The 8,602-nt window shown below is 39.9% G+C and overlaps 1 pseudogene; it reads left to right on the top strand.

Annotated features, from left to right (window-relative positions):
• Window positions 1-7,159: 7,159 nt before the first annotated feature.
• On the top strand, window positions 7,160-8,210 carry LOC101619357 (annotated as a pseudogene).
• The last annotated feature ends 392 nt before the right edge of the window (window positions 8,211-8,602 follow it).

Genomic DNA, 8,602 nt, shown 5'->3' with positions numbered 1-8,602 from the left:
TTTTGGGTTGACTTTTGCCCACGAGGGGATGGGTAACTTCAGATGTTTGATTTAGAAGTTATATTCTTTGTGCTCCATATTGTATATTTACTGTATTAAAGTCCCTTTTCATTAAAGTTTTATATGGGTGGATGGCAGAACCCATTTAGAGCAGGCAGGTTTGGGGCTTCAGGGGTGCCCCTCTCTCCCTGTCCTGTAACAATAGTGCTGAGGCTCAACCCCTAGGCCAAATTTCGATCCTGAGTAGTAGGAAATGCTCTGCAAATTAGCCTGTGCTCAGCAGAAGGCCAGAGGGATGGAGGCACTTGCAGAACAGAGGTGGCAAAGGGAATTAAAGGGAGTCGCACCCAATACAGGCTCAATGACAACAGGTCACTTTGCAGTCTCTGCCTAAAAATGACTTCCAGTAATTAGGTGCCCAGTAACAATCACCATCATCTCTAGGAAATCACATGATTAGCCTTGCAGTGCCCCACCTTCCTGCAGGACAGGACTGCCCCCCCACTAACCATGTCCCCTCCCGCACCCCACCCCACCCCATTGGAGAATCAGGTCACAGTGAGCATCTCTGTTGCTCAAAAATAAAGCCTTTTTCAGATTATATCAAAAAATGAAACAAAAGAACAATAAAGAGATTAGTTTTAAGGAAAAAGCTAAGCCCTAAGGTGGAAATTAGTTTATGAGAGATGGACCTACCAAGTAACAAATAGGAAGACAGATAAGGACTAACCCAGCCAAAGAAAGAACTTATCAAAATCTATTACTTCAAGCTTTGTGCAAAATCCTGGTTAAGTCGAGATTTTAAAAATGATACAGGGACCATTCTGGTGGCCTAGGGGTTAAGTCTCAGAACTAGCAACACTAAGGCCTGATTTCAATCCCCTGCCAGGGAGCTGACCCACATGGCACAGCAGACCTCTCCTTGTCTTGCCTGTCCCTCCCATCAGCAATGGATTTCAGTAGGTCCTCTGTTCTGCTCCCCACTGTCTCTGGTGAGTCCTTTCACCCCTGCACTAATGGCCTATATCCCAGTTCTTGTATGTACAAATAAACTTTAAAAGTTATTCAGTTGAACACACTGATATTGGACACTCATGACCTGAATGCCCAATGCTTTCACTCGTCTCCATGCCCACTTTGTTCTTGCCAAAATAAAATTAGATTCTTCCTCTTGTTAAATCTTAGTGGTGATTTTAAGCATATTTTTTAATTCATTCTGTTGTGTGTTATCCATATTTCTTTCAACTGTTGGATCAAAGGCATGCTTATAATATTTCCTCAGAAGAAATCAGTGGGCATGGCATTAATTTGTAAGTAAACACTTCATTATAAAGAGATATAATGGCAAATTAGTATTCCAGATGTAGGATGAAATCTCAGTCAAATTTTCATTAACTTATTATGAAGATTGGCATCTATCCTAAATTTGCCATATGTGGGTAAAATAGAGTTGCTTAAAACATTTTCAAATAAAAGAGAAGCTATTTTACTTTTTTGGTATGTCAATCAAGTTAAAAGACATGTTAGCTTAAATTGTAGTGCAAAGTGTCTATTATTTAAGAGTTTAAAAGCTATAGCTCAATAATCCCTACTAAACATAAATATCTTAATACAGCCAGGTGTCTAAATAATTATGTTATTTGCAACAGACATATGCATACACTAAAAACAAACAAAACAAAAACATCACCCTCATAGGAATGGAACTTTGTGAAAATGGTGCTGGATTAGAAGGTATAGGTTCTCTCCTAGGTTGTGTTTCCTTTATTAGAGATATTACCTATAGTCTAATAAAAATACAAATGAGATGAGACACAACAAGGGTTTGTGAACTGCAAAAACTTTCAAAGACAAAGCATTCTGTTAGCATACAAAGGTGGTATACTATGCCGTGATGTGTCTAAATAAAAAAAATTTTTTTAATACCAACATCAACTTTATTTTGAATAGAAAACTCACTATTGGAAATTTTGCAAGCTTTTTGGTAATGTTAATAAACAGCTCTAAATCAGTTTGTTTTGTGAATTCAACTGATTTGGTTTTCTCACAATGTTTTGTGAATTCAACTGATTTGGTTTTCTTACAATGAGATTTCGTTAGTGTACATCTATGATAGTTTCATTAAATTGACTCAAAACTCTAAAGTCCTTTAAAGGCTGCATTTGGCAGGATTTTCAGCTCAAATCCACCTTGATCTGGACACAGAAAGCAAAGTCCGTGCTGCCACCTACAGGAAAATGCAGGTTCCAATATCTCCACCAGCGCCAAAGGTCTCCATTTTCTCTCCATAAAACTCTTTTTAAATATACTAAATCATAATGTGGACAACAGATTAAAAATGGGAAAAAGGGGCCCTCCCTGGTGGCGCAGGAGGTTAAAGCACAGCACGAAGAAGCTAAGGCCACCTCAGCATGAGTTCGATCCCCGCCCCGGAGGTGATCCACATGGCGCGGCAGACCTCTCCTGACCCACCTGGGGCTCCCCTCAGCAGTGTACTTCATTGATCTGCCCATTCTGCTCCCCACTCTGTCTCTGGTGAATCCTCTCACCACCCCTGCACCTTTGGCTTGTACCCCAGTTTTGTATGGATAAATAAATAAATAAATCTTTTAAAAAATGTTTAAGAGCCTCTTGGATGAATAAAACTCAAATAAATTACATCCTGTAACAGAAAAAGAAAAAAACTCAAAGGCAAATTCTAGGGAGTGAGGGAAGTGTTGTGACAGATCTCTTAGACATTTTTCTTAAAACTAAGAGATTCTTATAGTCATGAATTTTAATTATACACACACACATTACTTGGAATAAAATTTGGACATAGTTAAGTGGTATGTATTCATGTAAGGCTTTTATAACTTTATATCCAGAGACTGCCATGGGCCTGTCTGGAAGCATCTTTTTGAGGCACAGAGGAAATAAAAAATATCCTTTCTGTAATCACACCATGAGAAGAAAGTTGTGGGGTGCTATTAAACTCCCATATCCTCTCATCCAAGTTTTTTATACTTCTGATTTCATATAGTTCAAAATTTCAAAAGACCAATTTCCTCACTCAGTTACGCCCACATAATTCTCACTTTTGGGAGGGCTAATTTATATAAATATATATGAAGCTACATTTATTCCAAATGAATATATTTTTTATTTCATTTCAAATTATTATTTGTTGGATGTTAAAGAAATGTTTAGAATTTTGATGAAAATCATCAGTGGCCAAGAAAATCACTTTCAGTGTGTGTGTTTTTAATTCTTCACTTTCAACAATCTATTACCTGTCGGAGGTACTGGGCGTGCCACCTTGAGCAAGATATAGCCATCTGGATTCTAAACTAAAAATTAATAAAGGAGGCTCCACAGGGCAAGATGGCTGCTCCAGGAGCGGAAGCCAGAAGCTGGGGTGAGGGGCTGTGCCCCTACTCCCCCCCCACTTGGCTGTTCCCCAGGCTCCAAAAGAGGGAACTCCCGGCCCTATCTAGAAAATATGTATTGACCTTTCTCACCATGGCCATGGGATTGTTACAGGGCACCCCGATGTGGATTGAGTTGCCTGTCTGTGGGTCTTCACCCACGCTTACGATTCAAACATATTATGGACACACTCAAAAAGGTTAAATAATGGATTTATTTATAAGGAGAAAGGTCAAGGAAAAACCCAGGGAAAGAGGGAGAGAAATAAGGAGAGAAATACAAGTTAAGCGGCAATATCCTACCAGTTCTGCTGACTTGGACTCCACCAGCACGCTGAAAAACGATCAAGAGCCAAAATGATCAGCCGCGAACCACCAGGCCAAGAGACACCCAGAGCCCACATGTCCGGTTTTATCCCAACCTGGCTGCTCAGCTCCGCCCTCATGTCTCCTTGTTGTTGATGGGATTAGTAGTTCCAGTATCTGGAGTGGGGGCGGAGTCCATGAAACCTGTACCTGTTACAGGATGACCCTATAGAGCCTTTCCATGATAGGCAGGCCCAGCATTTCATAGCTCTGACTTAGAACTTACCCGAGGGCTGCAGAGTAAGCACAGCCTCTGTGCTCTGATGGGGCACGAGGCCAAACAGATCCCTCTGTCCCTGTTATAGGGGCACCCCAAATCTGTTAGAGGACAGGGGGAGAGGGGCACCCCTGAAGCCCCAAATCTGCCTGCTCTAAGTGGGTTCTGCCATCCGCCCCGTCAAGACAAAACATATAAAACTTTAATGAAGAGGGACTTTAATACAGTAAATATACAATATGGAACACAAAGACTATAACTTCTAAATCAAACATCTGAAGATACCCATCCCCTCGTGGGCAAAAGTCAACCCAAAATGGATTGGACCAAAGCAAGGCCTGAAAGCTGCCACAAGACTAAAGCACCTTCTGGCCAGGACCCATGGAAAAGGGTCAGAAATGGCCAGACAAGTCTGGGAGGAAAAGAGCACAATCAAAATCAAGATAAACACTGCCATAGTCACTTCCCTACAGGTATCTCACCCACATCTGCCTTAACCATTCCAGGGTCAGGAAACAAGCACGGTTTCTTCATCACATGCTTGCTGCTCCATGTGGCTTCCTCAGGTCACCTTCTTGTTCTCCATCCAGCTTCCTTCTTCTTCTTCTCCTCTGATTCCTTCTCTTTTCTCCTTTTCTCTGCTCAGCTCCACCTTCCTTCTGGGTGGGGCAGGAAACATGGAACTTCCCCTTTTCCTAGGGACCACCCTGTTAAAATCAAAGGGTTTTGATTTTTAATACCACCATATCTATGGTGGTACAAATTTTAGGGTACAGTCAGTAACCAACATTGTCCATGAATTTCCAGTATGATGGCCATAAGTGGAAAATAATCCATTAGTGTATGTGAAAGGAAAAAATTTCTGGTGTATATCAAAATCACAGTAACAGAACAAAGCAAAACTTTAAAAGTTGTTTAAAAGGTTCTCTCAAACTTGATCCCAACTTTGTTCAACTTGTATGCACAAGTTATTTACAAATACATGTTAGCTTTTATTTTTCTATTTTTGCATAAAATCATAGGGCAGAATAATCAAGTAGCAATTTGTGGTTGTTGCTGGCCTTGCTGGAGTCCTCCATACAGGATCAGAGCAAACCATCGATGTCCAGTCCACACAGGCTTCAGGAACAACGTTGGTCTCAGCAGACTCAAACGGGAGTTTCCTCTTCTTGAGGTTACCAGGACTTTTATTTTTCCGGGTTGTCCAGACCTGCCAATGGAGGCAAGCTTCCTTACCTTCTTTGGAGGTCTCTGGAATCCTACAAACAAAGCAGCAGGTTCTCCTTTTCTTGATTCAGCTCTATTTGAAATTCCTGGAGAATGCCAAGCAAAGCCACTGAAACACATTTCCAATTTATTTAGGTTAAGCAAACAAAATTCCCTATTGAAGTTATGCAAAAATACTCAAATAGTAAATGTTACTATCACAATCTTTACACTGTGTTGGTATCAAGGAGAAAAATAGAAATACACATTAATTCTGCTGAAGAAAAATTACTGCAGATTCTGGTTATTGAAAGCAAAAAACTTTCTTTGAATCAAATGGGGGAAAAATATCAGTATTATTTCAAAGAAAAACTTAGCAAAAATCAGTCTGTTCAGTTCTTTGTAAAAAATCTTTTTTCACTGTCAAAATTTCCACCAATTGGAATCAGTTGAGGTCTTTCTCTGTAAACATTTTTTTTTCAGAAGCAATTTCTGCAAATGCCAAACCATTAAATATAAAATTTCAGGACAATCAATATTTACAATTTAAACAATATATGATATCATTATGTTTTTATGCACTTTTCAGAAAGCCAATGTTAAAATTTATGTTCATGTCATCCATGTTTCACCTTTTCCCAAGCAACAATGCTTCCTTTCCAGTCACTTTCTTTACTAGGTAAACCAAAAAGTCCAAACTGATCTAAGTGCCTTTCCAGAAGGAAGAAATTTTGTGGAGTGTCTCAGGAGCTCTACTGAGGTTCCACAAAATTTTCTTTGATGAACCCAAGGACAGAATTTAGAATTCTGGGAAATTTTGTCACAAATATGAAAAAAAAAATAGACAACAACAACAATCTCACTCTCTCTGAAAGCTCCGGCTCAATCAGTAATGCAATATCGACAGTCAAACCATAAACTTATTTTTGTTCTTTTTCCTTCATAACTAGAGACTCTTTGTCCTCAGAAACCTTAATTTTTTCCACATTTCCATTTTCCTTACATTATCAACCCAAGCAAAAAGAAAAATATTATACCCAATACAACCTTAGAAGCTCCTGTTTTAAAACATTAGAGTACAAATTAGTTACCACGGACCAAAAATTATCCCAGATTGTGTTTTCAAAACATGTATACCATTTTTCATTAGTTTTGTTTGTTTGATTGATTTTTCTTTTCAATATCTATAAGTACCATCTAAACCAATTTTAGAACACCTTGAGGCCAAGACAATTAAGCACAAGGACAAGACATACAGACATGTAACATATAGACAAGACAGTTTTCTTAGTTATTCCACGTGGAATCTTATGTAACTGCAGTTTTACTCAGATAGGCCAAAATGATAAAAAAAAAAAAAATAAAAAATTTCCAAGGAAATATCAAGATCAAGACAGAAGGCCTTATTGTGTAGTAAAAGCAAATTATTAAAAAAAAAAATTCTGCTAGCGAAATTGCACGGTTATTGTTATATTCCTAAATGTTCCCAAAGGGGAAAAAAAATTGTTAGAGTGTGTTCATCATCTTGGGGTTCCTTCAGGAAGTGTATTTTGAAGTACACTGCCACATAGCTAGAAAAGAAGACAAGTTAGTACCATTTAAGTTTTTTACTTTTTCTTAAATAAAAATTTGAGGTCTTCAATAGGTTCAGAAGGCCAGGTGGGTTTCATCTATATGTCAGTTCCATCTGGGGCTTTCTTAACTCTGGAGTGATGTTCCCAGGGTTTCAAAGAAGTATGTGTGCTCATTAAAACAGCGTGTGGACCAGTCCATTTCTCTGACAGTTGGTTTTGGGCATCTCCGCTCTGCCAACACTTGAGTAAGACCTGATCTCCAGGTTTGAAGGGATATAGTGGTTCATCAGGAGGCACAGAGGTCCTTGATACTGCAAAATTGTGCATTATTGCCAATACCTCCTGGATGTGTTTCACATATTGTGTGACCCTACAATCCTGAGCACTCCATGCTTGCCCGCGTGGGGAGGCTTGGCCTTCCCCTGGGCCGCCACCTATGCTGATGCTCTGCACTTTCACCTTAAAACTGCTAGGCTGAGACTCCCTTGCAGGAGGAGAAGCTGTCAGTGAGCACCTCAAATTTGCCATGTTGGCAGACAGAAGAGTTTGTGGTATCAGAAGAATGTACTCTGTGTTCTAGTTTCCAGGCCAAAACTACCCCTGAGTGTGGAACTGTTACAGGACAGGGAGAGAGGGGCACCCCTGAAGCCCCAAATCTGCCTGCTCTAAGTGGGTTCTGCCATCCGCCGCGTCAAGACAAAACATATAAAACTTTAATGAAGAGGGACTTTAATACAGTAAATATACAATACGGAACACAAAGAATATAACTTCTAAATCAAACACCTGAAGTTACCCATCCTCTCATGGGCAAAAGTCAACCCAAAAGGGATTGGCCCAAAGCAAGGCCTGAAAGCTGCCACAAGACTAAAGCACCTTCTGGCCAGGACCCATGGAAAAGGGTCAGAAATGGCCAGACAAGTCTGGGAGGAAAAGAGCAAAATCAAAATCAATATAAATACTGCCATAGTCACCTCCCTACAGGTATCTCACCCACATCTGCCTTAACCAGTCCAGGGCCAGTAAACAAACACGGTTTCTTCATCACATGCTTGCTGCTCCATGTGGCTTCCTCAGGTCCTTCTTGTTCTCCATCCTGCTTCCTTCTTTTTTCTCTCTCTCTCCTGATTCCTTCTCTTCTCCCCTTTTTCGCAGCTTAGCTCTACCCTCCCCTTCTGGGTGAGGCAGGGAACCTGGAACTTTCCCTTTTCCTAAGGACCACCCTGTTACAGAACTACAGGGGATGTGGAGAAAATCACATGCAGTTCATCCAAGAGGAATGAGTTCAAAAGCTGCCGCTCAGCTCTCATGGAACAACATTTATTCTAGAAATTTGAAGGGGCTGTTGTGGGTGTGGCCATGGTTTTTGTTTGCCTTGTCATCATAAGTTAGCAACAGCTAGGCAGAAAGGCTCTGAAAAAGGTTCCAGAAGGAAATTGAATCCACATAGCTCTCTTTTGCCTTTTTATATGGGTCTTAGAGACCATACCTCAGATAAAGTAGAATGGACTGACTTATGCCCCTGATTCTTTGGGACCTGGAAAAGCACTCCCTCTCTCCCAGCTTCTCATTGAGATCATTGATGAGAAGAATAAAGAGTAAAATAGTTTCCTTTCCTACAGTAATTTACAGGATATCAGTTTACCAAGTACCTATCTTCTCCCCCTTCTACTTATTTAAAACTTCCAAGATATAATAATTCCAGTAAGGAAGTTTATTTCTCAGCCAAAACCTGTTTCCCCTGAAACCTATTACTAAAAAAGAGATAAAATCACAGAGACATAACAAAAAAAATAAAGGAATATTTTTTATTATAGTTTATTTTTGCATCA

This window comes from Condylura cristata, unplaced genomic scaffold (assembly GCF_000260355.1).
Source record: "Condylura cristata isolate star-nosed mole 26May11 unplaced genomic scaffold, ConCri1.0 scaffold00004, whole genome shotgun sequence".
Classification (NCBI taxonomy): Eukaryota; Metazoa; Chordata; class Mammalia; order Eulipotyphla; family Talpidae; genus Condylura; species Condylura cristata.
Note: the sequence above shows the minus strand (reverse complement) of the source record. Positions and strands in the feature narration are given on the sequence as shown.